The sequence below is a fragment of the Lacerta agilis genome, chromosome 7 (assembly GCF_009819535.1).
Source record: "Lacerta agilis isolate rLacAgi1 chromosome 7, rLacAgi1.pri, whole genome shotgun sequence".
Taxonomy (NCBI): Eukaryota; Metazoa; Chordata; class Lepidosauria; order Squamata; family Lacertidae; genus Lacerta; species Lacerta agilis.
In genome coordinates, this window is record NC_046318.1 from 1,133,638 (window position 1) to 1,151,969 (window position 18,332).

Genomic DNA, 18,332 nt, shown 5'->3' on the forward strand with positions numbered 1-18,332 from the left:
ATTTGGGCAAAATTTAAAGGTATATTAGAACCCAAAATACCACTGTGGACATCACCAATAGAGGTAATAACAATTAAAAAAGTAAATATGGAAGGAGGACAAGCCATATACCAGACATTACTAGAGGAAAAAGAAAATGAATTATATCTGGAAAAAATATGAAGAAATTAAAGAACATCTCACTGATTGGCTGCAGTACTTTCAACTATATCAAAGATTCACAATAGATTAAAAAAAATGGGTCTAGCAAAAGAAAAATCAAAATTTGAAAAAGAGGTACTCCAGAGTAAAGGGAAATACACCTCACGTATATATAACATATTATTAGAATGGGAGCTTATAGAGGAACAGGTAAAAGCTGTGATGGTAAGATGGGCCCAAGATCTAGGCTACAACATATTAATGGAACAGTGGGAGAGATTGTGGCAGGAGGATATAAAATTTACAGCCTGCTACAATCTTAAGAGAAAATACCTTAAAAATTATGTATAGGTGGCATCTAACGCCCGAAAAATTGGCAAAAATGTATAGAAATAGATCCCCTTTATGTTGGAGGTGTAGTAAAGAAAATGGGGCATATAAACATATGTGGTGGACGTGTCCTCCTATTTGTAAGTACTGGGATGATATATATGAAGAACTCAAAAAAATGATAAAATGTCCATTCAAAAAAAGACCAGAAATGTTCTTAATAAGTATCTTGCCAGAAGAAATAAAGAAAAAAGAAAGAGTATTATGTATGTATGGCGTAACAGCAGCAAGAGTTCTAATAGCTAGAAATTGGAAAAACCAAAACGTACCAACCATGACAGATTGGCAAAACTTAATGTTAGAATATTTACAATTAGCTAAGACAACTGGAAAAATAAGAGGACAAACGAAACAAACTGTATGGAAAGAATGGAGTTTATTTAAAGAATACCTAGAGAGTAATGGTATAAACAGAATCCTAAAGGCAGATATTGACTGAACCTGGATATAGATGAAAAGAAATAAGAGGAAGAAAAATCTGTGAAATAATTGATATACATAACTGTACAATATACAAATGTAATAATACAAAATGCAAAGAGGATAATTGGAAGTTTAAGTATGTGTGAATGTAATAGAAATTAGATGTATATATTCTAGAAGATGTAAAATGTACGTGAGGTATATGTAAGTGTGTTTATGATTTTAACCAAAAAAGAATTATTTAATTTAAAAAAAAGGTGCCTAATGCTCTTGGTGCCTGGGTAATTTTGAACAGTGGCTGTACAGCAGCAACACATGTTTACAGTTAAACATAAAGCGCCAATAAAAACAATAGAAAATAATCATTCAAGTGGCAGGCTGATCAACAGCTGCAAAGGCCTGTTGGCCTAAAAAAGTCTTCCAGAGACACCTGAAAGTCTAAAGTGAGTTCCACAGCATGGGATCAGTGGCGATAAATGCCTGGTTTCTTGGCCTCTGTAACTTCAAGATGGCCAACAGCTCTCCTCTGGATGATCTCCAGGATCTGGCTGGGATGTCAGAGCTGGGATCCAAACCCCAAAAATCTTGGCACTAGAACTCCCGGCGAGGTCTGGAGCTTTGCCTCTGGCCTTGCCTAGGTGCCACACAAGCCAGCTTCATTAGGGGGGTGAAATGAACTCCTTGAACTCCTTGGAAGATAAAGGCAGTACGTATATAAATGTAACAAGCCCTACTGAAGGCCTCCTGTTCCAGGCTAACTGGGTCCTTGAGAAGGAACACACCTGTCTTTGGCATGGGTGGGGAACCTTTTTCATTCCCATCTGCACTACCTCCCAGGGGTGTGGCCAGGGCAAAAGTGGGTGGAGCAATGAAGGTAAATCCCACCTTTGTTTCTACACACATCCTCCAGGCAGATAAGCAAGGGACATCATCATCCAGCAAAGAAAACAAAGAAAGCAAACTCAGGGTGAGTGGGAAGCAGAGCGGGGGGGGGGGGGGAGGAGCTTGGCCTGGGAAGACTGCTGAGGGCCAGTTAGGGAGGCTTGGAGGGGCCACATCCAGCATGAGGTTGCCCACTTCTGTGTTAGGGATAGGAGTATACTGCAAAACATTGTCAGAATTCAGCACCTGTAGTTTAAAATAACCGCAGATATGGGCGCTCCTGAGAAACCACGTCACCTGCATTATTTGCGCACATTATTTGGCAACAGAAATAAAAGGGGGTATAGCAAAAAAGAAAAGAAACACATTGATAAATTCCACAGTAAAAGGAAAAAGGAAAAAGAATGGTGCAGAAGTTTGTCACATTTCAACCACAAGCGTTATCATTCCCATTTCAATTGTGTCGCTAAAGTTCCTTCAAATATTACATGCAGAGGCTAGGATCAATGAAACCGCAAGAAGAAATCCATACTCATCTCTGCCCACAAAAAATGGTGTCCAAACCAGATTTGCCCTGCCCTTCCGCTTGCCTGCTTGAGTGTTGGTGGCCTGGAGGCAGCCTAGGTCAGCCTTCCTCACCCTGCTGCCCCTCCAGATGTTTTCAGCTACAACTCCCATCAGCCCAAGCTGGAGGGCACCAGGTTGAGGAAAGGCCAGTAGACAGCAAATGTACTCCAGGAGAACATGTTCCTTACCAGCCTGTCTGCCAAGTAAACTCTGTTGTGGCTGCAGAGGCTTCTGATACACCCGGGGGCAGTTGTTCCCATGCTTTTCCCCCTCATGGGCCCCTCTGAAAATTGCCGATTGTCTTGTGGGGGGCACTTAATTATTTTTCTGCCTGTTGCAGCAATTCTAATGTGCTGTGCTAGATGCTGTATGATTTCTAATTGCATTTTTATTGCTTCTCTATTGTATTTTATTGCATTACAATCAATGCAACACAATTCATGAAATAAAAGCAGCAATAAAAATACAATTCAAATCAATATGAATATTGAATGCAATGGATGTGCCATCCCGTCTTCAACTACAAATCCCCAGACACGCTGTGCACCACCGGAATGAAGTTCACAGAGCCAACAACACCCTGTGTGAAATGAGAATGCCCCAACCGCAAGCATACCCAACATTTCTCTGGACTGCAGCTAAAGCCTGGAGAAGGAAAACTGGCGAGCAAACCATTTTTCCTGGAAATCCATCTGCTGTTACTGATCTTCCAATCCATAATCTTGCGGATGAGCAATGGCACAGTCAGGTAATTTTAGCCTCTGGAACTACTGGTCTCATGGCAGGAGGGAATGCATATTACCACACTTAATTCAAAATGTGGTCAGCCACCCCTGCTGCGTTTTGAGAGCTCTCTTGTTCGTTCTGCCAGGACCCCTGCCCCAAAGACCTGCTCTGATGGAGTCACTGTGGACCAGTCTCCAAAGAGCCCTGGCATTTACCAGGGCAGTTGGAAAGCGGCTGAAGTAAACAAAGAGAAGTCCACAGCTGAGTTTCATCATTTTCACTTTCCATTCGATGTCTTGATTCATGATATTCGCGTATTGGGATTGCAAGTATTTGATTTCTTTTTGGATTTTAACACATCTGGGATGTCCTCTTAGTTCTTTTTCCTTTTCTTTGATTAATTTCAACAGTCTCTCCATCTCTGCACTTTGTTGTTTCTTCTTTTTTGCCTTTTCACTAATGAGGAATCCTCTCATTACCGCCTTACTTGCATCCCAGGCAATCCTTTTCTCCACATCTGAATTCCAATTAATTTGAAAATATTCTTTCATCTTTTTCGCCGCTCTTTCTACTAGCTTGGTATCTCTCATCAATGCATCATCCATTCTCCACCTGAAAGAATCCTTGGAAATCATTTTTAGGTTTACCTGTACCGGATTATGGTCTGAAAGCGTTTTAGGACCGATTTCTGCTTTTTGTAATTTTGGAGCCAATTCATTCGAGATCCAGATATAATCTATCCTCGACCATGACTGCTGAGATTCGCTGAAGTACGTTGCCTCTGTTTCTGTGGGATTTTTTAATCTCCAAGAATCTACCAAATTCAAATTGTCCACCATTTCAAAAAAAGTCTTTGGGAGTTTCCCATCATTTGTTAATTTTGTTCTTTGAGATCTGTCCATTAATGTGGAAACTGCCCCATTAAAGTCTCCAAGGCAAACTACCTTATAGTCCAAATAATCCAACAGCAAATCATGGATTTTTTTGTAAAAAATCGACTTTCCATCATTTGGTGCATAAAGTCCCAGAATCAAAAATTTTTCGCCTTGTACATTAATTTCAATTGCGATGTATCTCCCTTCTTCATCTTTAAATAGCTGTCTTGGGCTATATTTCTCCTTTGCATAAATCACTACTCCTCTCTTCTTGACCTTATCCGATGATATGAACTCTTGGCCTAATTTTTTGTTCTGTAGCAATCTTCTGTGACGCCGAACTATGTGGGTTTCCTGTAGACATATTATATCCAAATTCTTCTTTTCTATGCTGTAAAACACTCTGCGTCTCTTTGGTCTCTGATTTAATCCCCGAACGTTCCAAGTCATTAACTTGAGCGCCATTTCTTTGTTTATTCCTCTCCTCCAGTTGCCTGTCCTTTCTTATCTTGTTCTGGATCTTGGCTTGGTCCTGGTGGTCCCGGCGGTGGTGGAAATACTTCTGGAAACTTGTAAAGCTGTGCTGGATCCAATGGAGTTCCTTTGAAATGTTCCAGATGCTTGTCCAAAAACTTTTGCTTATCCGCCAAGGACCTTATTCTTATCTTTTTCCCTTCAAACGTGAATGCCAGGCCTTCTGGAAATTCCCAACTGAAGGAGATTTTTCTTCTTCTTAGCTCCGTCACCAGGTCGTTATAGGGAGCTCTTTTATCTAAAAAGAATCTGGGGATATCCTTGTAAAAAATTACTTTATTCTGCTGTACCACCAGGTTGTTTCTGTAGTGTAAATCCAGAAAATAGTCTCTGTCGTGTCTATCGTGTAGCACAATCAAACAGTCACTGACTGTTTTAGTGCTTTTCTTTCCTCTGGAACCTCTTGGTCCAAATCTGAAGGCCTTCACTATGCGTGCTGAGACGTTTACCTCTTCTAACTCCCAAAAAGTCGAGAATAGTTCCACAATATAGGCTTTCAGGTCTTCCCCCTCCAATTCTGGAAGACCCCTTATTCTTAGGTTTCCTTCTCTCTGATGTAGTTGCAGAAAAGCAAGAGACTCTTCCACAGTCCTCTGTCGTGTTCCAATATTTTCGATCTGCTCCAAATCCAAATTGTCCAATTTTTCCTCCACCTTTTTTATTTTTTCTCTGACCACTTTAATTTCCTCCGAGTCCTTTTTTAACGTGGTCACCTCCTGCCCAATTTTATTAATTTCGTCTCTGTTCTTTCTTACGTTTTCCTCAATTTGGCCAATCGATTTTTCTAACGTTTGGGTGGAGGCTTTAATATCGGCCTTAATATCCACTTGGAGCTTTTCTATTGCAGAGTTAACTGTTGTATTCACTGATGCACCAATAGCATTCACCGATTCTTGTGTTTGCTTCAACCCTTCGGTGACACTTTTCAAGCCTTCTGCAATTTCTGCCACACTTGCAGCCAATTTCTCCATTTGTTCCTGAAGAGTTAAGGAAACAGAGCCTTTCCTTTTTTCAGAGCCAGTTCCTTTAGATCTAAGTTCCATTCCTTGTGGGCTCTGTAACTGTAATCTCAAGGTCACTCCAGTTGCTATAGTAACAATCTCAGACATTCACAGCAGAAGACCAACAGTCCCAAAAGTAAACACCAGGTGGCCTGCAGCTAACTTTCTGAGAACAAAGAGGCTGCTGAGCCAGGAGTCCATAATAGTCCATTAATCCAACTTTTAGGCAAAGAGTTCAGATTTTTCAGAATTGTAAATTCCTTAAAGCCAAGAAGAGTCTATTTTAAATAGCCCAAGCCAGTAACTGTTTTCTCACTTGCAGTGTAACCACCAAGTCTTTAAAGTAGCTTGTATCTGGCTGTAAAAGAGTCAAAGTATCTCCACTGGTAAACAGTCACTGTAACACTGGAACACCAACAAAGAAAAAATGGCAACAATATATCCCAGCCCGCTACTGACCCGGAATCCTAATCCAGAGGGTGAGGGGCTTCTTCTTTTGCCCTATCAACTGTTTTTGGATCTTTAAACAAACTTTAAACAACTTTTAAATCACTTTTAAAAAGTTTGGCAGAGTTCGCAAAACTTTCCCGTTAGCCGCGGCTTTGATCCTTTAACGCTACCAAGCTCGCGCAAACAGTTCAAAGGGAACAGGCTTCCTTTTGGAGTTTCCTCTGCAAGCAGTGCTCTTTAAACTTGTAAAATAATCCAAATTTTTGACTTACAGAGTTTCTTTGGAAGTTTCTATGTAGGAAGTGCCGGGTGCTCAGGTCTGGCGGGATCGCTGCTTTGATCCTCCGCAGGCAGCCGCTTCTTCAGTCCCGTGCTGGGGCTCCGCTCGCCCGATTCTCCCCCTTACGAGGGTAAATCAGGAGCGGAGACAGCACGTCTGGGACCCACGAAGCCGTCGGTCCACGGGACGCTCTTCCCGTGGCTTTAAGGGACCCGTGGCGCAGGCACGGAGCTCCCTATCGCCTAACGGAGGACGGAGCCGTCGGACTCCCGTCCGCCATTGACTCGGCACCTAACCGGAAGTCTGCAAATAAATGTGGAAAACTACTAGCTTGGCAATTAAAGAAAAGACAAAAGGCAAATGTCATCAGTAAATTGGTAGTAAATGGAAAAAATGTAGAGAAACCGGAGGAAATCAGATGGTGCTTTCAGAAATTCTATAAACAACTGTACAAGGAGGAGAAGATAGATGAAGTAGAGATAGACCGATTTCTGGAGAAGAACGGATTGCAAAAGGTCCCAGAGGAAAAACTAACAATTCTCAACCACCCAATAACGACACAAGAAATAGAAGATGCAATAAACAACATGCAACTGGGGAAGGCTCCAGGACCGGATGGATTAACAGCAAAATATTACAAGATATTGAAAGACTGGCTATCACAGCCGTTAAGAGAAATTTGCAATAGAATACTAGAAGGAGATAGGGCACCAGAGACGTGGAAAGAAGCCTTTATCACACTGATCTTAAAACCAGATACTGATAAGACTCTAATGAAAAACTATCGTCCAATATCCCTTTTGAATGTGGATTATAAAATCTTTGCAAATGTTTTGGCTACAAGGTTGAAAAGAGTGTTGAAAGATCATATACATAGAGACCAAGCAGGTTTCTTACCAGGAAGACAAATAAGCAATAACACGAGAATTATTGTGGACATTTTAGAAAAACTGGAGAGAGACATAAACACAGATGCAGCACTATTGTTTGTGGACGCAGAGAAAGCTTTTGACAAAGTATCCTGGACATTTATGAAAAAGAATTTGGAAAAGATGGGAGTTGGAGAAAAATTCTTAAATGGCATTAAGGCCATTTACACAGAACAAAGAGCAAAAGTTATTGTAAACAGTGTGATATCGGAGGAGATTGAAGTAGAGAAAGGAACAAGACAAGGGTGCCCTATCTCCCCTTTACTTTTTATTACGGTCCTGGAAGTCCTTCTGAATATGATTCGGAAAGATAAACAGACAAAAGGAATTAAAGTGGGAGAGAAGGAATACAAATTACGTGCCTTCGCGGACGATTTGATGCTATCCCTGCAAGAACCAGAAGGCAGTGTCCCCAGAGCCTTGGAATTAATTGAACAATTCGGACTTGTAGCTGGCTTTAAATTAAATAAGCAGAAAACCAAAGTTTTAGGTAAAAATCTGAGTGCAGAACAGATCCAAAGAATTCAAGAAGCCACAGGCCTCAATTTTGTCAAATCTGTAAAATACCTAGGTATCAATCTCACAAACAAGAACTTGAACCTGTATAAGGATAATTATGAAAAATTGTGGATGGAGATAAAAAAAGATATGGAGATCTGGACAAGACTTAAACTGTCGTTAATGGGAAGAATAGCAGTGGTTAAAATGAATGTCCTACCAAGGATGCTGTTCTTATTCCAAGCCATACCAATTTTGGACAAACTAGACTGTTTTAAAAAATGGCAAAAGGACCTATCGAAATTTATATGGCAGGGCAAAAAGCCAAGAATAAAATTCAAGATTTTAACAGACTCTAAAGACAGAGGAGGCTTTGCCCTGCCGGACTTAAGGCTTTATTTTGAAGCTGCGGCCTTTTGCTGGTTAAAGGATTGGTTTAAACTAGAGAACGTTGATGTGTTGGACTTGGAGGGACATGATAATATGTTTGGTTGGCATGCATACCTTTGGTATGACAAGGTTAAAATCCACAGAACTTTTAAGTCTCATATTGTGAGAAAATCCCTATATCAGGTTTGGACTAGATACAAAGACTTGTTAGAGAGAAAGACTCCTAGATGGATCTCTCCAGTGGAGGCCAAGGCATATAAGAGACCGAATATGTCTGCAAACTGGTTAAGATATATGGACATATTGCAGCAGGAAGGGGACTCCTTTAAGCTAAAAAGTTATGATCAAGTAAAAAGTCAGGTCCCCGACTGGCTGCACTATTATCAGGTTTATGAAACATTTAAAATGGACAAAAAAGTTGGTTTTCAAGTAGAAAAATCAAAACTGGAAACAGAACTGATAGAATCGAACTTCAAAAACCTTTCCAAAATGTATAACCTTCTGCTAGAGTGGCATACAAAAGATGAACTGGTTAAATCCTCAATGATAGATTGGGCAAAAGATGTAGGACATAATATTATGATGGATGACTGGGAGAGATTGTGGCAAAAAGGTATCAAATTTACTGCTTGTCATGGTTTAAGAGAAAACATAATGAAAATGGTTTATAGATGGTACTTGACACCAGTTAAGATTGCTAAGATGAATACCAAAATGTCAGATGTATGTTGGAAATGTAAACATGCGAAAGGTACCTTTTTTCATATGTGGTGGTTGTGCCCAGCGGTAAGCGCTTTCTGGGATAAGATTTACAATGAGCTTAAGAAGGTAATGAAAGTTACCTTTTGTAAGAAACCAGAGGCATTTCTCCTGAGCATAACCAATGAAGAGATACCCAGTCAGGATAGAGTGTTTTTCATGTATGCCACAACAGCAGCTAGAATTTTATTGGCGAGAACATGGAAAGGTGAAGAGATACCAACGGTGGAGGAATGGCAGATGAAGATGATGGAATACATGGAACTCGCAGAACTGACCGTCAGAGTCCGGGACCAGAGGGAGGGGAAGGCGTCGCAGGAGTGGAAAAAATTTAAAGACTATTTAGTTAAATCAGTTAAACTGAATATTTGAGCAGAATTAAACAGAACATCGGCTTTGATAGATATGTGTTAGATATGAATGGTAAGAGGAACTGTTGTTAGGTGAAAGATGTATGTGTCAAAATATGTTAAGATAGGTTGTTAAGATAAGATACATAGTTATTGAGATATTTGACTAAGTAAAAGCTAAGTATATTAAAATTTGGGTAAAAGTGAATTGAACAATATATAAAGCTACCTTGAAGAAGTATATGTTTTTTGAAGACAGTGGAGGGAACGGGGGAAGTCCCCAAACAGAGAAGTTAGAAACAAGAAATATTCAAAGAAAGATACTGGTTAAGGTTTGTATATGTTATTTTTATGTTTTTATTGTTGTTATTGTTTTGAATGTTGATTATGTTTATTGTTGATTATGTTTAATGTTTATTGTGTTTTTATTGATGTTTATGTTATGTGTTGATGTTGTATTTTGTTCTCTTTTTCTTTTATTGGAAAATAATAAAATCTTATAAAAAAAAAAAAAAAGAAGTCCACAGCTGAGAAGCACCAGCCCCTCTCCGGATCAAGAGCATGGCCTTAGTCACAAGAGCATAAGGGGACATAGCAGCCACCCACAAGCAATCTTCAAGGGCCAGTCTGAACCAAAACTCCTCCATCGCCTCCCTCCCTCCACGGCAGCCCCCTGATCCCACTGCCACCCTCCAGTTTTCCTTTCCCCACATTTTATTCACCAGGACCTTTTGTCTGCCTTTCCTTTTTAAAAGGTGTGGGGGTTTCCCCAGCTGTAATTATAAAACAATTAAGATATTATATTACTTTTGAAAAAACAACATGAGACCCGCTGCCTTTTACTCTGTCAGCTAGCAGCAGCTTCCTGAACTATCCCATCCTAGCTAGTCATTATAAGAACTGTAACTTTCAGAGTTGGCGGCCAAGTGTGTTTTTTTCTTTCTCCACCGCCATTCCCCTTTCCTTTTGTGCTATGTATTTTAGATTGCAAGCCAGGAACACCCTTTTCATTGATCTGTGAATGTGAGAAAGCTTTAAATAAATCATAAAAATACTATAAAGGCACAATAATCAAGATGCAATTAACATTGCCAATTAGGAGAAAGGCATGCCTTTATAAGTTACATGGACCACTGGAAATTGCAGAATACACAAAAAAAGTATACATTTCCTACAAAAGAGACAAAACCTTTGCCCAAAGAGAGACCCAAATGTACAGAAATCCCCATCTGCCTGCATAACTTCACACCCCAATTTTTACAAAGAACTAATTTTCAGCGGCAATTGAGGAGATTTTTTAAGGAATGCATGTCTTTTTTTCTGGAGCATTTGGGCCTTCCTTCGCCACTTGCTTTTCAAGAATAGCAAAAGCCCATCTGCCCAGGAAGTGTATCAGCAGCTCTGGCAGTCAAGGATTCCTTGGGGCAGCTTTCGAAAGCTGTTATAGGGCTGTTTGCTGAGGGGCACAAGAGAATGAGCTTATCAGGCAGGGCGGGGAACTTGGCGAAAGGCTGTGTCTTCAGCACCTAATTTTACCTGCAAAGGCCTGTTCGGGCTCCAAGATTCCTCAGATTTTTGGAGGGATTCAGAAGAGCAGACTGCCACCTGTTCTTGGCTGGTCAATCCGGCAATGCTCCAGGCTAGATGTTTAAAACTAGTCTACCATGAACAGCTGGCAAAAACTGTATGTCACAGAGAGGTCAGTTTGAAATATGTTTTGGCACGCCTGATAGAACGCTCATTCTTTCAAGTCAGCAATACTTTGCAGAGACAAATTGGAAAAGACAAAACCCATGTGCCTTGTGTTTTATAGCCGATTTCACAACAGGAGAATGTGAAGGAGGAGGGCAGCATGGAAGAGAAAAAGCCAATTGATTCTCTCTAGCGTATTTTTATCTTATCATCATTATTTGTTAAATTAGTTTGTCACTTTGTCTTGCCCAATGCCATATTAAATAATTACAAATACATATACCGACGCATTTGAGAGTGTGGGAGGATAAGAATCATGAATCTTCTTTAGCAATTAAAATATTTTCATGCCTTAGTCATGTGACAATACAACCAGCGCTCATAATGTTGATCAGGCACTCAGCTTAAGTGTTAGACTTTGTCAAGACCTGCCAGGACTCAAATCAGGAGCCTCCTGGTCTAGTGGCTGGTGCTGCCTGTTGAGTTGGTCCTGGAAAACCCCGAGGCCTGCAGTTCCAAAACGGGGCTTGGAGGCTGAGACAGAATGAAAGGCGGAGGGCAAATAAGGCTATACTCCAGACTGCAGCATGGGATCATTCACAAAAAGCCACAGGCTCTCCCTAAGTTGGTCTGGGGATAAAAGCTCATGGAAATGGCTTTCTGGCCTGAGAAACAGGCTACCTTTGTCCCTCGCCCATTTGGCTCGCTGTCTCCTTGTGCTGCCTCCAGCCTGCTTGCTCCACTGCCCATCCCTACAACCTCCCTCCTTCATCCTACTCAGTTCGGACCAAACTGTGTCTTCTGCCTCTGTCAGTGCATGGCTTGGCCTCTGGGCCCCCCTTTCCACGGGAAGCCTTGAGCTTCTCATATGGGATGCCTGACTCTGCCATGGTTGCCTGCAGTGGGAGTGAGGAGCCTTCAGAGCGCAGGCCCAATTCACTGGTGCCATCAGCAGATGGCCAGGAGTGGCATGCAAGTGCTTGAACGGCTAATGCAGCCTAGCACACATTAACAGAAGCACCGCATCCAGATCATGGAAAGTAAGCCATGCTGCGGTCATTAAGATCCATCAGTGCATGTGTGATCCGGCCCTTAACCCTACTCAGAAATTATATGTCTGACCAAGCCCATGCAAAAACAAAGTGCTCCTTGCTTGCTGGTTATTTATTTACTTACTTGAAACATTTATGCCCCACTGTTGGAGTAAAAGCCTCCCATAGCAGTTAACATAATTGCACATTTAAAATTACAACAACTCCCTCCAAAAGCAAACTTGAGCGCAGAGTGCCTGCAGTTTTGTGGTGAACATTACTGAGGAACAAGAGGAAGGTATCAGCATGTTCAGAGCAACTCCAATGTCTGCAGGAGATAAAAAAAAATATTTAGGAGGGAAAATCTAAGGGAACAAAGAACTTGCTCAAGAGCTCAGTTGCTTAGAACATGGTGTCGATAATGTCAAGGTTTCAGGTTCAATCCCTGTAAGGGGCAGCTGCATATTCCTGCATTGCAAGGGGCTGGACTAGATGATCCTCAGGGTCCCTTCCAATTCTACAATTCTAAAATTCTAAAAAAACAAAAGAAAACAAACCACCCATCCCAAATAGCCTAATGAGGCCTGAATACACTCAGTGACCATAAAACAGTGAGCATCTGTTGGGGAAATAAGAATGAAAACTGGAAGAGATGGAGAATGTAATGCACTGCCCAAAAGGAAAGCGTTACTTTCTTCCTAAAATGGAATGCTTCACACTGCAACAGTTTGTTGCAGCTCCCACTTGTAGTTATATTAAAGGGATGTAAAACAAAAGTAGCAGAGAGATCAGACAAAACCACGGGGGGGGGGCAGTCAACTATGTCTTACTCAGAGTAGATCTATTGAAATTAATGGCCCCAACTGAGTCATGTTCCTTTCAGTGGGTTTGCAATCAATAAAACATAGTTGAATACGACCTACAGAAAATTGAGCATTTAAAAAAAATCTCCGCTCTGCTCAAATAACAGAATAAAAGGTGACACTGTTTATTTGCAAAACAAATTTGTCCCATTTGTAATCTTTGAGGCGATCCTGCTGAACATGCACAAAGTTTGTACTTTGCATTTCTGAGCTGCTTCAGAGAAAGAAGGAGCACACATAATACAGTGGTTTTCTCATCAGCTAATTCAAAAAACTGCAAGAATATATGCCCAGAAGGGGGAAAATTATAAAATTTAAATTACCACCTATCCAAAAACTCAAGCACCATCTGCAAATGCGTGAGCCTCATGTTTCATGGAACTCACTAATGGGCTGTTTGAATTATACAGCTTGACATATATAAAAAAGAATCATTCTGCCCCAAGCATGTTTGCTTTAATAGAATGCTATTTAAATCTGAACGCTTCAGAAATATGTGATCCTTATAACCACCCCTCAAAAAAAAAACCAAAAAACCCCCACAACCACTCATTTCTTAAAGGTTCAGTTATTTGCTTCTAGAAAACATTAGGATATTGGCTAGATATAAACTTATAAATTACCTAATCAATTTGTTTCCTGAGATACACGAACCAGCACATTTTCTGTCAATTAAAATGCCATAAGGATTCTTTTCTGTTTAAACTTAGCATTTACACTTGGCAACAATCTGATACTCATTTATCAGTTCAGTACTCGGCACAATAGGGACCATTTGCGCAATACGGCAGGTTATTCTCTGAAGATTTAAAGACCAATAAATCAAAAGGGTCTCTTGGGCCTCATACACGAGGAGATACCTATTTTATGAGCAAGCAGAACCCAACTGGTATTCTGGCTTCAGATGGTGTTTCATAAATAAAAGTTATTTCCCACATTACACAAAAACAAAATTGTGTGCTGGTAATAAGTACTGGCATTTATTCAAACAAGGTCCTGCATGCAGACACAACTCCATGACAAGAGTTCACAAGCAGTTGTTTGTCACAGCCACACATGGACAATATCTAGATGGGCATCTTCATCATTCAACAACTGAACCCACCAAGTGAGAATACAGGAGTCAAGCGTAAAGCCAGCCACTGGGGTGCATGCATGCGCTAACACTTGTGCTTGGTGACACAAGACACATAGGCTTGAAACTCCACTGCATAATATGCAAGCAATAATTCACTATTAAACTTCACAATACATGTAAACAATGAAGCATGGCTTTTAAAATGGCAGCATCCAAATCCCAACTAGTCCACCCAAGCAGTGTTTGAAATTAGCCAGGTGCTGGGTGCATTTTGCACCTGCCTATTGGCCACTTGCAACCAAGTGAAGATGCCTGGGCACCAGGAAGGCACCTGACACCTGGAGGTGCATGCCTGGGGATCCCTGGATCTGGACTGTTTTCACACACTAATACCACACCCCATTCATCAAGTTATATTTTATCTGCACTATCAAAATGAATTTCAGGAAACAAAATGCTTCTTCTGTGCAGCCTGAACAGAAGCACGGAACGACGTTATGGTTAATTGTTGTCACTTGTCTTCACTTACCCCAGCCCACTAGCCTGCTCACAGTTGTGAAGAATATTTCTACATTATGAATGGTCTGTATCAACGTTAAGAATAAGAGGTTGGAATAGATCAATATTTATGTGGACAGTCCTTGGATCAAGTGACTTTTCTTATTTTAAGTTCTCAAAGCTCTTAACCTGGCTCAAGGTTGTCATCTGAACTAGCCAGATGTTTAACTGAGAATCAATCAGAGTCAGTCCATCATTTGAAAAATAAGACTTTAGAGCTGTCATGCCGCAAAAGGGCAACTAGACATTCCGTTTTGGAGACTGTAACCTTGGTTTAAGGAGCGATTTATTGCCTAGCTCATATATCTTGGTTTCTAACACTGCATCCAAGACCCCAAAAAATGCAACCAAGAAAGGCCTGCCTGAGTCTTTTCCTGTTGACTGATCAAAAGTATGCTGCTTTATAAAGCCTTTAAGGATAAACGGACTCTTGATAAAAGGATCCTTCTTTTTAGAATTATTAATTTCATGCTACTGTGATAGTTTTTCATAAACATTAATGTCTTCTTATTTAATGTTTGATGCAAGTTCTCCAATGGATCATTTGAGTTAATAGGAAGCAAACACAGGTGTGGCGAAATCAGGTGTGTTTTTAATATTCAGTTGGGCGCCACACAGAGTGGCTGGGGAAACCCAGCCAGATGGGTGGGGTATTAATTATTATTATTATTATTATTATTGCCCTCCAGATTACAGCTCCTACCATCCCTGACAATTAGCTTACCTGTGCTACGCCTGTTTTACAAAAAGGACTATAAAATGGGCTACAGTCAACCTGCAAACGGAAAGGGCTTTGAATTTTATGGAATTGTTATAATAGCAACATATGCCCTCGGATTCCTCTGGACCAGGGGTCGCCAAACTTACCTGGCCTTGGGCCAGTTCCTCCAGCGCCGATTGGGCCGGAGGGCGGGGGACCGTGCACCCACACGCTATTTCCGGCGCACTTTTGGGTCGACAGAGCACCGGAAATAGCTTGTGTGCATGGACCTCCACAGACCCAGAAGTGCGCCGGAAATGACACTTGCGCACAAGCTATTTCTGGCACTCCGCTGACCTGAAAGTGGGCAGCCACGCTGCGCCGCTAAGAGCGGGTGGGGGGGTCACCATGGGCCAGAAAACTGAGTCCCTCGGGCCGCATCCGGCCCGCGGGCCTTAGTTTGGGGAAGCCTGCTCTGGACAGCAGGAAGGGCCAGAGCTCAGTGCATCTGCTTTGCGTGTCAATGGGCCCAGACAGTTCAAACTCCCAGACAGGTAGTGGATTCCAGGTAAGAGAAGGCTAGAAAAGGCTCCCTGTCTGAAACTATGGGCAGCTGCTTGCCAGCCTCTGTAAACATTACTCCGCTAGATGAGCCGATGATGTGACTTGGTCTAAGGCACTTTGCTCTGTCAGGCTGAAGTAAATAGGACAGGATTTTAGGTGCTTGTTGTCTTAGACGGCAAATCAGCAACACTAGGAATAAGCCCCAAAGAGCCTAAGCTTACTAACTTCTTTTAAGCTGTCTTGTAGGTGAGTTCACAGAAGTTACTAGGCTGAAAAATAAAAACTTCCAGAGAAAAGAAGCCCCAACCCCTGTGGTCAGCATAGAAACATAGGCTAGTAGGCTCTCAGTAGGATACTAAAAAGAAAATAAATTTGCCTTCTCCCAAGTGGATCCTTGCTCAGTTGCCTGCAAGGAATTCCTGGCCAGTTGCTAAATGCAAGGCACAGGTTTCTATCCTTTTGCTTAATGAGCACAGCATCATAGAAGCCAAGTCAGAAATTTAACTTGATTCTTCAAAGGCAACTTAGCCAGCCAAAATCTCCCTTCCTCAAAGATCAGAAGTGCCAGATAACATCAAGGACGGTTCTGCTTAATGGAGAACATCTGCTGCGCAAACCCTTTTGCTTTTGACTCCACCACCTTCCCTCTCAAATCGATCTGGTTTTGGGGCGTGTGTTTCCCCCCCCCCCCCAACAAGGTGCCCAAAGAGCCTTGTGGCGCCCCCTGCCCGACTCCAAAGCAAGAGTCCAGAATGTGCAGCAAATGGCAGAGTTAAAAGAACACCGACGGCGCGCGACCTCCTAAGCCTCAGCGGAGTGCAGGGCACAAACACGACCCCTTGCGACCTCTCCTTTCTCCTCCCCATCCCGAACAGCTCCCCCCTGCTCCGATATGTTCTCCCACAAAGAGGAACCCGCCACACAAACGAAGGACGGGAGGGCGCACAGCGCACAGGTCTCCACGTCTCGGATCAGCCTGTCACCGCGCAACATCCGCGGCCAGAGACGCGCAACGCCCCCGCCCTCCCGCCGGCTTTGCGTTCCCAGACGCCCCTTACTTCCCGCACCTCCTTCCTCCGCCCCGTCGAGAGCAGGTTTGCACTGGGAGCGCCAAGTTTCCTTTCAAAACGAGAGCCCCCCCCCGCCCCGCCCAGCGCGCTCGTTTACCTGGCAACGGAATCCAAGCTTGCAACCCCAGCGAACTCCGCGGGGCTTCTTCGAGCTTGAACACTCGCACGACCGAGCGATCCTCGGAAGGGCTACTCACGAGTAAACCCCGCGGAAATCTACCGGGCTTGCCTTGCGTTGCGACTAATCAAGGAAGGTAACTGAAATGATCCGACGCCGCTTCCCGCGAAGAATACCACGAGCAGCCGCCCTCCCCAGGCCCCCGAGAAATTGCCTGCATTGCAGGGGGTTGGACTAGATGACCCCCCGGGGCACCTTCCCACTCTACCATTCTCTAATCCAAATTATGTATTGAGACGGGGCTGCTAACTTGTTACTCACCCCAGGGGAAGCACCATAGCGGGGCCCGCGCCGCGTGGTTGTCGACGAAGGGCAGATCCGACGGCAGCTGCGGAGAGCCCCGGGGGCAGTCCCGGCAGCAGCAACGGCGGCGCTTGCCGGACCTCCCCGCTCATAAAGCGCCCGGCGGGGATCCTCGCGAGGCTCCGGGGGTGGAAGGGTGGAGGCGGCCGGTCCCTCGACGGCGCAGTTGGCGGGAGGCGCCGTCCGATGCCGCCCGGAGCGGGATCAGCGGGGCGCGAGCGGCAGCGCGGGGTCCCGGCGGGAGGCGGCGGGGAGGCTGCTGCATGTGCGAGCGGCCAGTTGCTGCTGCTGCTGCTGCTGCTGCTGCCGCGGTTGTCGCTGCTCCTCCCCCGAGGGTGAAACTGGAGCCGGCGGACCCCTTTCCCGCCCCTCCCTCTGGGCTCGCCCACCGCGCAGGGAAGCCGCCCACAGGGGCGGCCTGGCCCGCCCTCCTGCTCCGCCTCCGCGCTCGAGGTCCGCGCAGCGCGCTAGTTAGAGACCTCCTTCCCTCCCTCCGGCTAGGAGCGAGTGACGTCTGCTGCCTTTGTGCCCGTCGCGGCTCCCTTCTTCCCCGGAGAACCGACGAGGGCGGGAGACCAGGCGTGCGTCTCTCACACGTGCAGCGCGCCCGCGGGCTTCAGACGTGCTGCGGGTTGCGGAGTAGGGTTGCCCCGTTTCAGGGCGTGAAGGAAACTTTCGCGGGGAGGGGTAGCCTTCTCCCCTGGGAAGGAGCCGGGGGGCGCTGACAGACGGTAGAATCGTGGGGAGGGGAGGAGACAAGACCACCAACACATCCAGATGCTTAGCTGTCATTTAAAAAGAAAGTCAATCAGACATTTCTGAAGAAAGTTAGTTTCCCGTGGAAATACCAGCGCTAAGGCTTTGGCGCTGGCCAGAGGGCACCGTTGCTAAGGTCACTTGATCGCGGTTGCTAGGCAATCGGAGGATGGGATGCTGACACTCCTACCTGGAGTCCCTCCCAGAGCACCAGCAGAAGCTGGATGGATGGATGAATTGGGGGGGGGGGGACGACAGGTTTGTTAAAGCGCTTTCCTCGCGTCGGCATGATTTAATTCACACCCAAGTGTGCTGCTTTCTTTACAGAATGAAGCACAGTTGAC

The 18,332-nt window shown here is 43.8% G+C and overlaps 1 protein-coding gene across 3 annotated transcripts in view; it reads right to left on the reverse strand.

The window, feature by feature from the left end:
- The window catches only part of SEMA5A (semaphorin 5A), a 127,907-nt gene extending 110,598 nt beyond the window's left edge, over window positions 1-17,309 (reverse strand). For all 3 annotated transcript variants that reach the window (XM_033154101.1, XM_033154100.1, XM_033154102.1), the window contains exon 1: window positions 17,191-17,309. The gene's annotated coding sequence lies outside the window, so the exon portion shown is untranslated. The remainder of the gene's footprint in view (window positions 1-17,190) is intronic.
- Between the last annotated feature and the right edge of the window lie 1,023 nt (window positions 17,310-18,332).